This window comes from Oncorhynchus gorbuscha, unplaced genomic scaffold, assembly GCF_021184085.1.
Source record: "Oncorhynchus gorbuscha isolate QuinsamMale2020 ecotype Even-year unplaced genomic scaffold, OgorEven_v1.0 Un_scaffold_1020, whole genome shotgun sequence".
Lineage (NCBI taxonomy): Eukaryota > Metazoa > Chordata > Actinopteri > Salmoniformes > Salmonidae > Oncorhynchus > Oncorhynchus gorbuscha.
The window spans coordinates 217,501-228,701 of NW_025745932.1; the positions used below are offsets into that span (position 1 = coordinate 217,501).

At 56.1% G+C, this 11,201-nt stretch overlaps 1 pseudogene; it reads left to right on the forward strand.

Moving 5' to 3' along the window:
* The window catches only part of LOC124021007, a 75,459-nt pseudogene extending 65,446 nt beyond the window's left edge, over nucleotides 1–10,013 (forward strand).
* The last annotated feature ends 1,188 nt before the right edge of the window (nucleotides 10,014–11,201 follow it).

Genomic DNA, 11,201 nt, shown 5'->3' on the forward strand with positions numbered 1-11,201 from the left:
AACTCTCCCCACTACGGGTAGGTCTAACTCCCTCTAACCCTCTCCACTACGGGTAGGTCTAACCCTCTCCACTACGGGTAGGTCTAACCCTCTCCACTACGGGTAGGTCTAACCCCCTCTAACCCTCCCCACTACGGGTAGGTCTAACCCTCTCCACTACGGGTAGGTCTAACCCCCTCTAACTCTCCCCACTACGGGTAGGTCTAACCCTCTCCACTACGGGTAGGTCTAACCCCCTCTAACCCTCCCCACTACGGGTAGGTATAACTCTCCCCACTACTGGTAGGTCTAACCCTCCCCACTACGGGTAGGTCTAACCCTCTCCACTACGGGTAGGTCTAACTCTCCCCACTACGGGTAGGTCTAACCCTCTCCACTACGGGTAGGTCTAACCCTCTCCACTACGGGTAGGTCTAACCCTCTCCACTACGGGTAGGTCTAACCCTCTCCTCTACGGGTAGGTCTAACCCTCTCCACTACGGGTAGGTCTAACCCCCTCTAACCCTCTCCACTACGGGTAGGTCTAACCCCCTCTAACCCTCCCCACTACGGGTAGGTCTAACCCTCTCCACTACGGGTAGGTCTAACCCTCTCCACTACGGGTAGGTCTAACCCTCTCCACTACGGGTAGGTCTAACCCTCTCCACTACGGGTAGGTCTAACCCTCTCCACTACGGGTAGGTCTAACCCTCTCCACTACGGGTAGGTCTAACCCTCTCCACTACGGGTAGGTCTAACCCTCTCCACTACGGGTAGGTCTAACCCTCTCCACTACGGGTAGGTCTAACCTCTCCACTACGGGTAGGTCTAACCCTCTCCACTACGGGTAGGTCTAACCCTCCACTACGGGTAGGTCTAACCCTCTCCACTACGGGTAGGTCTAATCCTCTCCACTACGGGTAGGTCTAACCCTCTCCACTACGGGTAGGTCTAACCCTCTCCACTACGGGTAGGTCTAACCCTCTCCACTACGGGTAGGTCTAACCCTCTCCACTACGGGTAGGTCTAACCCTCTCCACTACGTATAGGTCTAACCCTCTCCACTACGGGTAGGTCTAACCCTCTCCACTACGGGTAGGTCTAACTGTCTCTCTCTCCCTCTCCTTCCTCTCTCTCCCTCTCCTTCCTCTCTCTCCCTCTCCTTCCTCTCTCTCCCTCTCCTTCCTCTCTCCCCCTCTCCTTCCTCTCTCCCCCTCTCTCCCTCTCTCTTCCTCCCTCTCTCCCTCTTCCTCCCCCTCTCTCTCCTCTTCCTCCCCCTCTCTCTCCCTTCCTCCCCCTCTCTCTCCTCTTCCTCCCCTCTCTCTCCTCTTCCTCCCCTCTCTCTCCTCTTCCTCCCCCTCTCTCTCCTCTTCCTCCCCTCTCCTCTTCCTTTCCCTCTCCCCCTCTCTCCCTCTCCTCCTCCCTCTCTCCTCTTCCTCTCCCTCCCTCTCTCCTCTTCCTCTCCCCCTCTCTCTCCTCTTCCTCCCTCCCCTCTCTTCCTCTTCCTCCCTCTCTCCTCTTCCTCCCTCTCTCCTCTTCCTCCCCCTCTCCCCCTCTCTCTCCTCTCTCCTCCCTCTCTCCTCCCCTCTCTCCTCCACCTCTCTCTCTCTGCCCCCTCTCTCCTCCACCTCTCTCCCTCCTCCACCTCCTCCCTCCTCCCTCTCTCTGCCCTCTCTCCCCCACCTCTCTCCTCCACCTCCTCCCCCCTCTCTCTCTCTCTCTCTCTCTCTCTCTCTCTCCCTCTCTCCTCTCCCCTCTCTCTCTCTCTCTCTCTCTCTCTCTCTCTCTCTCTCTCTCTCTCTCCTCCTCTCCCCTCTCTCCTCTCCCCTCTCTCCTCTCCCCCTCTCTCCTCTCCCCTCTCTCTCCCCCCCTCTCTCCTCTCCCCCTCTCTCCACTCCCCCTCTCTCTCCTCTCCCCTCTCTCTCTCCCCCTCCCCTCTCTCTCCTCTCCCCCTCTCTCTCCTCTCCCCCTCTCTCTCCTCTCCTCCCCCTCTCTCTCCTCTCCTCCCCCTCTCTCTCTCTCCTCCCCTCTCTCTCCTCTCCTCCCCCTCTCTCCCCCTCTCTCTCCTCTCTCCCCCTCCCCTCCTCTCTCTCCTCTCTCTCCCTCCCCCTCTCTCTCTCCTCCCCCCTCTCTCCTCTCCCCTCTCTCTCCTCCCCCTCTCTCTCCTCTCCTCTCCCTCTCCTCCCCTCTCTCTCCTCCCTCCCCCCTCTCTCTCTCCTCCCCCCTCTCTCTCTCTCCCCTCTCCCCTCCTCCCTCCCTCTCTCCTCTCCTCCCCCTCTCCCCCTCTCTCTCCTCTCCCCCCCCTCCCCCTCTCTCTCTCCTCCCCCTCTCCCCCTCTCTCTCTCCCTCCCCCTCTCCCCTCTCTCTCTCCCTCCTCTCCCTCCTCCCCCTCTCCCCTCCCCTCTCTCTCTCTCTCCTCCCTCCCCTCTCTCTCTCTCCCTCCTCCACCTCCCCCCTCTCTCTCCCTCCTCCACCTCTCTCTCTCCACCTCTCTCCCTCCACCTCTCTCTCCTCCACCTCCCTCTCCCCCTCTCTCTCCCTCCCCCCCTCTCTCTCCTCTCCCCCTCCCTCTCTCTCCTCTCCCCCTCCCTCTCTCTCCTCCCCCCTCCCTCTCTCTCCCCCCCCTCCCCCTCTCTCCTCCCCCCCCCCTCTCTCTCTCTCTTCCTCTACCTCTCTCCTCCACCTCTCTCTCCTCCACCTCTCTCTCCTCCACCTCTCCTCTCCCCTCTCTCTCCCCCCCTCTCCCTCCCTCTCCAGTCAGGTCCGGAGAGTCTAAATGGTCTCCAGCAGTATGTAACCCCTCTCTCTCCCCCTCTCTCCTCTCCTCCCCTTCTCCCTCCCTCTCCAGTCAGGTCCGGAGAGTCTAAATGGTCTCCAGCAGTATGTAACCCCTCTCTCTCCCCCTCTCTCCTCTCCTCCCCCCTCTCCCTCCCTCTCCAGTCAGGTCCGGAGAGTCTAAATGGTCTCCAGCAGGATGTAATTCCTCTCTGGCCCATGAGCTGTGGAAGGTCCCTCTGGCTCCTAAAGGTCTTTCAGCCCCTTCCCGCCCCCCTCCCGGCCTCACCAACCAGAAACCCCCTCCACCCTGGGGGGAAGCTCCTCTCCGCTTGGGGGGCTGGGGGCACTCTGACTCCAGATACACACCTGGTGAGACGGGTGTAGATGTGTTAAACGGTGTGGGGAAATGTGTGTGTGTGTGGAAATGTGTGTGTGTGTGGAAATGTGTGTGTGTGGGGAAATGTGTGTGTGTGTGGGGAAATGTGTGTGTGTGTGTGGAAATGTGTGTGTGTGTGGGGAAGTGTGTGTGTGTGTGTGTGTGTGTGTGTGTGTGTGTGTGTGTGTGTGTGTGTGTGTGTGTGTGTGTGTGTGTGTGTGTGTGTTGCCTAATTCACACCAAGCTGTTTTACACCTTCAGAAGGTATTCAGACCCCTTTTTCCACCTTTTGTTTTACAGTAAAATGGATTCAATATTATGTTCCTCATCAATCTATCATTGTGACATCACAATAACCCATAATGACATCACAATACCCCCGTAATGACATCACGTTACCTCATAATGACATCAAGATACCCCATAATGACATCACAATACCCCATAATGACATCACAATACCCCAGAATGACATCACAATACCCCATAATGACATCACAATACCCCATAATGACATCACAATACCCCATAATGACATCACGATACCCCGTAATGACATCACGATACCCCCGTAATGACATCACGATACCCCCGTAATGACATCACGATACCCCCGTAATGACATCACGACACCCCCGTAATGACTAATGACATCACGACACCCCCGTAATGACATCACGACACCCCCGTAATGACATCACGACACCCCCGTAATGACATCACGACACCCCGTAATGACATCACGACACCCCCGTAATGACATCACGACACCCCCGTAATGACATCACGATACCCCCATAATGACATGGGGTATTGTGTGTAGATTGATGGGGGGTGGAAAACAATTTAATCCATTTTAGAATAAGGCTGTAACGTAACAAAATGTGGAAAAAGTCAAGGGGTCTGAATACTTTCCGAGGTGCCTGTAGTTCCTGGATCCATGGCACAAAGGATCATGGGAGAACAAACACCAGAGTCTGTAGTGTACGGATTGGCCCCCCCCAGAGTCGGTAGTGTACGGATTGGCCCCCCCCCAGAGTCGGTAGGGTACGGATTGCCCCCCCCCCCAGAGTCGGTAGGGTACGGATTGCCCCCCCCAGAGTCGGTAGGGTACGGATTGCCCCCAGAGTCGGTAGGGTACGGATTGGCCCCCACAGTCGGTAGGGTACGGATTGGCCCCCCATAGACCCGTGTAGGGTACGGATTGGCCCCCATAGACCCGTGTAGGGTACGGATTGGCCCCCATAGACCCGTGCAGGGTACGGATTGGCCCCCATAGACCCGTGCAGGGTGCGGATTGGCCCCCATAGACCCGGTAGGGTACGGATTGGCCCCCAGGGCCAGTAGGGTACGGATTGGCCCCACAGAGCCAGTAGGGTGCGGATTGGCCCCCAGAGCCAGTAGGGTACGGCTTGGCCCCCCAGAGCCAGTAGGGTACGGATTGACCCCCCCAGAGCCAGTAGGGTACGGATTGGCCCCCCAGAGCCAGTAGGGTACGGATTGGCCCCCCCAGAGCCAGTAGGGTACGGATTGACCCCCCCCAGAGCCAGTAGGGTACGGATTGGCCCCCAGAGCCAGTAGGGTACGGATTGACCCCCCCAGAGCCAGTAGGGTACGGATTGGCCCCCAGAGCCAGTAGGGTGCGGATTGCCCCCCCAGAGCCAGTAGGGTACGGATTGCCCCCCCCAGAGCCAGTAGGGTACGGATTGGCCCCCCCAGAGCCAGTAGGGTACGGATTGGCCCCCCAGAGCCAGTAGGGTACGGATTGGCCCCCAGAGCCAGTAGGGTACGGATTGGCCCCCAGAGCCAGTAGGGTGCGGATTGGCCCCCCAGAGCCAGTAGGGTACGGATTGGCCCCACAGAGCCAGTAGGGTACGGATTGCCCCCCCCCCAGAGCCAGTAGGGTACGGATTGGCCCCACAGAGCCAGTAGGGTACGGATTGCCCCCCCCCCCACACAGAGCCAGTAGGGTACGGATTGGCCCCCCAGAGCCAGTAGGGTACGGCTTGGCCCCCAGAGCCAGTAGGGTACGGATTGGCCCCCCAGAGCCAGTAGGGTACGGATTGGCCCCCCCAGAGCCAGTAGGGTACGGATTGGCCCCCCAGAGCCAGTAGGGTACGGATTGGCCCCCCCAGAGCCAGTAGGGTACGGATTGGCCCCCAGAGCCAGTAGGGTGCGGATTGGCCCCCCCCCCCAGAGCCAGTAGGGTACGGATTGGCCCCCAGAGCCAGTAGGGTGGCCCCCCCAGAGCCAGTAGGGCACGGATTGGCCCCCCCAGAGCCAGTAGGGTACGGATTGGCCCCCCAGAGCCAGTAGGGTACGGATTGGCCCCCCAGAGCCAGTAGGGTACGGATTGGCCCCCCCCAGAGCCAGTAGGGTACGGATTGGCCCTGTAGTGGAGTGTGTCTTGGTGATAATCGTCTGTTCTCTCCTGCCACTCAGGGTGTAGTTGGAGTGACGGTAGCAGCAGCTCAGGGAGAACCAACTGGCTCGTTCTCAAGAATCTCACAACTCAGGTAAACACACACACTTACACACTCTGACCTACTATCTACCAGTGTTGTAGGACTTGACTCTGACTTGACCAGTGGGGACTTAGTCAGAAAATATATTATTTTGTATAATTCAACATATTAGCTACAACAGCAAATGTGCAACAGTGTCATGAAATGGGGAAAACATGGTTGGCTGCTTTTAGGAGGACTACCAAGGGACTAGTGACCGGTTGGAGGACTACCAAGGGACTAGTGACTGGTTGGAGGACTACCAAGGGACTAGTGACTGGTTGGAGGACTACCAAGGGACTAGTGACTGGTTGGCTGCTTTTAGGAGGACTACCAAGGGACTAGTGACCGGTTGGAGGACTACCAAGGGACTAGTGACCGGTTGGAGGACTACCAAGGGACTAGTGACTGGTTGGAGGACTACCAAGGGACTAGTGACTGGTTGGAGGACTACCAAGGGACTAGTGACTGGTTGGAGGACTACCAAGGGACTAGTGACTGGTTGGAGGACTACCAAGGGACTAGTGACTGGTTGGAGGACTACCAAGGACTAGTGACTGGTTGGAGGACTACCAAGGGACTAGTGACTGGTTGGAGGACTACCAAGGGACTAGTGACCGGTTGGCTGCTTTTAGAGGACTACCAAGGGACTAGTGACTGGTTGGCTGCTTTAGAGGACTACCAAGGGACTAGTGACCGGTTGATGGACTACCAAGGGACTAGTGACTGGTTGGCTGCTTTAGGAGGACTACCAAGGGACTAGTGACCGGTTGGAGGACTACCAAGGGACTAGTGACTGGTTGGAGGACTACCAAGGGACTAGTGACTGGTTGGCTGCTTTTAGGAGGACTACCAAGGGACTAGTGACTGGTTGAGGACTACCAAGGGGCTAGTGACTGGTTGGCTGCTTTTAGGAGGACTACCAAGGGACTAGTGACTGGTTGGAGGACTACCAAGGGGCTAGTGACTGGTTGGCTGCTTTTAGGAGGACTACCAAGGGACTAGTGACTGCTGGAGGACTACCAAGGGACTAGTGACTGGTTGGAGGACTACCAAGGGACTAGTGACTGGTTGGAGGACTACCAAGGACTAGTGACTGGTTGGAGGACTACCAAGGACTAGTGACTGGTTGGAGGACTACCAAGGGACTAGTGACTGGTTGGCTGCTTTTAGGAGGACTACCAAGGGACTAGTGACCGGTTGATGGACTACCAAGGGACTAGTGACTGGTTGGCTGCTTTTAGGAGGACTACCAAGGGACTAGTGACCGGTTGGAGGACTACCAAGGGACTAGTGACCGGTTGAGGACTACCAAGGGACTAGTGACCGGTTGGAGGACTACCAAGGGACTAGTGACTGGCTGGAGGACTACCAAGGGACTAGTGACTGGTTGGCTGCTTTTAGGAGGACTACCAAGGGACTAGTGACTGGTTGGAGGACTACCAAGGGGCTAGTGACTGGTTGGCTGCTTTTAGGAGGACTACCAAGGGACTAGTGACTGGTTGGAGGACTACCAAGGGGCTAGTGACTGGTTGGAGGGACTGCTTTTAGGAGGACTACCAAGGACTAGTGACTGGTTGGAGGACTACCAAGGGACTAGTGACTGGTTGGAGGACTACCAAGGGACTAGTGACTGGTTGGAGGACTACCAAGGGACTAGTGACTGGTTGGAGGACTACCAAGGGACTAGTGACTGGTTGGAGGACTACCAAGGGACTAGTGACTGGTTGGAGGACTACCAGGGACTAGTGACTGGTTGGAGGACTACCAAGGGACTAGTGACTGGTTGGAGGACTACCAAGGGACTAGTGACTGGTGGAGGACTACCAAGGGACTAGTGACTGGTTGGAGGACTACCAAGGGACTAGTAACTGGTTGGAGGACTACCAAGGGACTAGTGACTGGTTGGAGGACTACCAAGGGACTAGTGACTGGTTGGAGGACTACCAAGGGACTAGTGACTGGTTGGAGGACTACCAAGGGACTAGTGACTGGTTGGAGGACTACCAAGGGACTAGTGACTGGTTGAGGACTACCAAGGGACTAGTGACTGGTTGGCTGCTTTTAGGAGGACTACCAAGGGACTAGTGACTGTCAAGGCTGTTACTTCCATTTCTTAACTTCTCCTCCCTCCTCTCCTCCTCCCCTCCTTCCCTCATCTCCTTCCCTCATCTCCTCCCTCATCTCCTCCCTCCTCTCCTCTCCTCCTCCCTCCTCTCCTCTCCTCTCTCCTCCTCCCCTCCTCTCCCTCCTCCCCTCCCTCCCCTCCCTCCCTCCCCTCATCTCCCTCCCTCCTCCCTCATCCCCTCCCTCCTCCTCCCTCCCCTCCCCTCCCCTCCCCTCATTTCCTCCCTCCTCTTCTCCCTCCCCTCATCTCCTCTCCTCCCTCCCTCTCCTCCCTCCCCCTCCCTCCCTCCCCCTCTCCTCCCCTCCCCTCCTCCCTCCCCTCTCCCTCTCCTCCCCTCTCCTCCCCTCCCCTCCCCTCTCCCCCTCTCCTCCCCTCTCCTCTCTCCTCTCCTCTCCTCTCCCTCTCCTCTCCTCTCCTCCTCTCCTCTCCTCTCCCCTCTCCTCTCCTCTCTCCTCTCCTCTCCTCCCTCCCCCTCCCCTCCTCCCCTCCCCTCAACCTCTCCCTCTCCTCTCCTCTCCTCCCTCCTCCCTCCCTCTCCCCTCCCCTCTCCTCTCCTCTCCCTCTCCTCTCCTCTCTCCTCTCCTCCTCTCCTCTCCTCCCCTCCCCTCCCCTCCCTCCCCTCCTCTCTCCTCTCTCCTCCCCTCAACTCCCTCTCCTCCCCTCTCCTCTCCTTTCTCCTCTCCTCCCCCTCTCCTCTCTCTCCTCTCCTCCCCTCCCCTCTCCCCTCCCCTCCTTTCTCCTCTCCTCCCTCTCCCTCCCCTCTCCTCTCCCTCCCCCTCTCCTTTCTCCTTTCTCCTCTCCTCTCCCTCTCTCCTCCCCTCTCTCCCCTCCTCTCCTTATCCCTCTCTCTCCCCTCTCCTCTCCTCTCCCTCCCTCTCCTTTCTCCTCCCCTCTCCTCTCCCTCTCCTCTCCTTTCCCTCTCCTTTCTCCTCTCCCCATTCTCCTCTCCCCAGATGGATGGTTCTCCTCCCCACTCTGAGGACTCTCTGTATGCAACATGGTCCTCTGATTACATTCCACCTCAACCTGCCGCAGGGCAATGCTGTCGTGTGTTACAGCTCCAAGGACGCAGGCAGCCAAGGCACAGAAGAGTCTGCACATGTAAGACAATTATACACACACATGCAACTCCCTCCTTCTCTTCATCCTCGCTCTCTCTCCCTCTTCATCACCCTCTCTCCTCTTCATCACCCTCTCTCCTCTTCGTCTCTCCTCTTCTTCGTCGCCCCTCTCTCTCTCTCCTCTTTGTCGCCTCTCTCTCCTCTTTGTCGCCCTCTCTCTCCTCTTCGTCGCCCTCTCTCTCCTCTTATTCGCCCTCTCTCTCCTCTTCTTCGCCCTCTCTCTCTCTTCGTCGCCCTCTTCTCTCCTCTTCGTCGCCCTCTCTCTCTCTTCGTCGCCCTCTCTCTCCTCTTCGATCGCCCTCTCTCTCCTCTTCGTCGCCCTCTCTCTCCTCTTCGCCGCCCTCTCTCTCCTCTTCGTCGCCCTCTCTCTCCTCTTCGTCGCCCTCTCTCTCCTCTTCGTCGCCCTCTCTCTCTCTTCGTCGCCCTCTCTCTCTCTTCGTCGCCCTCTCTCTCCTCTTCGTCGCCCTCTCTCCTCTTCGTCGCCCTCTCTCTCTCTCTTCGTCGCCCTCTCTTCTCCTCTCCTCTCTCTCTTCGTCGCCCTCTTTCTTCTCTCTCTCCCTCTTCATCGCCCTCTTTCTTCTCTCTCTCTTCTTCATCCCTCTTTCTTCTCTCTCTCCTCCTCAGGTGCGTACTAGGGAACACTACCATTCTGGCTGAGTTTGCCAGTGAGGAGGAAATCAACCGTTTCTTTGCACAAGGTCAGTCATTGGCCGCTGCCTCCCCGGGCTGGCAGGCCATTGGCTCCTCTCAGAGCCGAATGGGCGGAGCCTTGGAGGGTTCCCACCCCTTCCCCAGCCGCGCCCCGGAGCCCAGTCAATGGAACGTCAGCGACCTCCATAGCTCCTCCCTTTGGGGCGGGTTGAACTATTCCACTAGCCTATGGGGCGCCAGCGAGGGCGGGAGGATCAACAGCCCTTCTCCAATCAGCTCCTTCCTCCCCGTGGATCACCTGACAGGGGGCGGGGACTCCATGTAAAGCCTGTGTCAGTCGAGTGTCAAACGCTGGATTAGGATTAGGATTAGGATTAGTATTAGGATTAGTATTAGGATTAGGATTAGGATTAGTATTAGTATTAGGATTAGGATTAGGATTAGTATTAGTATTAGTATTAGTATTAGTATTAGGATTAGGATTAGGATTAGGATTAGGATTGGTATATTAGTATTAGATTAGGATTAGGATTGGATTAGTCTCAAACACAAAGAAAAAAAGTCCCAAGACCAAAAAACAAAATGGCTCCTTCTCACTTACAAATATACAGGAAGGGGTCACTCCGTGGAAAATACATACAGGAAGTAGGGTGGGGGGTCATCCGTGGAAAATACGTACAGGAAGTAGGGGGGGGGTCACCCTGTGGAAAATACGTACAGGAAGTAGGGGGGGGAGGGTCACCCTGTGGAAAATACGTACAGGAACAGGGGGGTCACCCTGTGGAAAATACATACAGGAAGTAGGGGGGTCACCCTGTGGAAAATACGTACAGGAAGTAGGGGGGTCACCCTGTGGAAAATACATACAGGAAGTAGGGGGGTCACCCTGTGGAAAATACATACAGGAAGTAGGGGGGGGACCTGTGGAAAATACATACAGGAAGTAGGGGGGTCACCCTGTGGAAAATACATACAGGAAGTAGGGGGTCACCCTGTGGAAAATACATACAGGAAGTAGGGGGGGGTCACCCTGTGGAAAATACATACAGGAAGTAGGGGGGGGGTCACCCTGTGGAAAATACATACAGGAAGTAGGGGGGTCACCCTGTGGAAAATGCGTTATGTTTTTTCCCTGCACATATATCCACGTTGGTTTTTCGCCCTCTAAACAACACACATATCAGTTGGTATACTTGAATCACGAGGACAATTCTAGAATGTGAAGGAAATGCCTTATTATGCTTCAAAACTGAAACCTAAAAACAAAACTCAACAAAAAAGCTTTTTGTCTATTTCATCCCTGTTATTGGAATTCCAATCATTTATGTGTTTTATTTTAGTTGTTTTGTTTCTTCCACTTTGCACTGAAACGTTATTTTTATCTCAGTGTTTAATCTGCAATACAGAGGGGGCTGCCAGTTCCAATGTAGCCGTTTACTCAAGGACGTTCTTACTGTGTGTGTGTGTGTGTGTGTGTGTGTGTGTGTGTGTGTGTGTGTGTGTGTGTGTGTGTGTGTGTGCTCTCCTCTCTGCCTTGGCACAAATACCTTCCGGTGGTATTGTGGAGAAGCAGTTTAACGATATAAGAGATGCTGATTTATGGCTCGTTTTCGATGTTTAAAAGATAGAAGCATTTGCACCAATGTTGTTGTGTTTTATAAAAA